Consider the following 643-nt stretch of genomic DNA (forward strand, 5'->3'; position numbering starts at 1 on the left):
ATTCTTGGGGGCCGGGAGCTGCACATAAAGTGGACAGGATGTGTTTTTGTGAATGGTGCGGGATTGGAGCCGCACGCCGCGCGCGGCCTTTGTTTTCCTCCATGGATTCCCCCGCGCGGGATCGAAGGCGCAGACAGAGCGTCGATGCCGCACGCGCAGCTATAGACTTCTGTGCAAAGACTCAAGAAGCGGCTCCAGCAGGATGGTTTGGAACAATAGATTTACTTACATTAAATAAAACACAACGTTTTTTTTTTCTTGGATGTTGGAAATAAAAGAAGATAATTCCGTACCAAATATTTGACATAGAGGAGAAAACAATCATCTGTCTCGGAGACATTTTGGATGCTTCTTTTTTTTTAACCCAGAAACACTAAATCTAAATCGATATTCACAGACAATAATAAATTTATAATATGTTAGAAACACAGTCGGTGCGTTTTATGTACATTCCCTTTTTGTTTGCAAGCAAAACATGACCTTCTTTTTTCTTTTTTTTTTAATCCACATGCGTTTAAAAAACGAGCCTGGGGAGGGATTGGGGGGAGGGGGTGATGGTTCAAATATATCTATTTATATTTATGTACAACCTTTTGGGCTGACGCTCAGAACCGCCGAGGGAGGAGAAAAAAGCCTTTTTCTG

The 643-nt window shown here is 42.3% G+C and overlaps 1 protein-coding gene across 2 annotated transcripts in view; it reads right to left on the reverse strand.

Moving 5' to 3' along the window:
• Positions 1 to 203: 203 nt before the first annotated feature.
• The window catches only part of pitx2 (paired-like homeodomain 2), a gene marked incomplete in the record, with an annotated part of 7078 nt that continues 6638 nt past the window's right edge, over positions 204 to 643 (reverse strand). For both annotated transcript variants that reach the window (XM_036214032.1, XM_024264611.2), the window contains 1 exon segment: positions 204 to 643.

The sequence above is a fragment of the Oryzias melastigma genome, linkage group LG10, assembly GCF_002922805.2.
Source record: "Oryzias melastigma strain HK-1 linkage group LG10, ASM292280v2, whole genome shotgun sequence".
Lineage (NCBI taxonomy): Eukaryota > Metazoa > Chordata > Actinopteri > Beloniformes > Adrianichthyidae > Oryzias > Oryzias melastigma.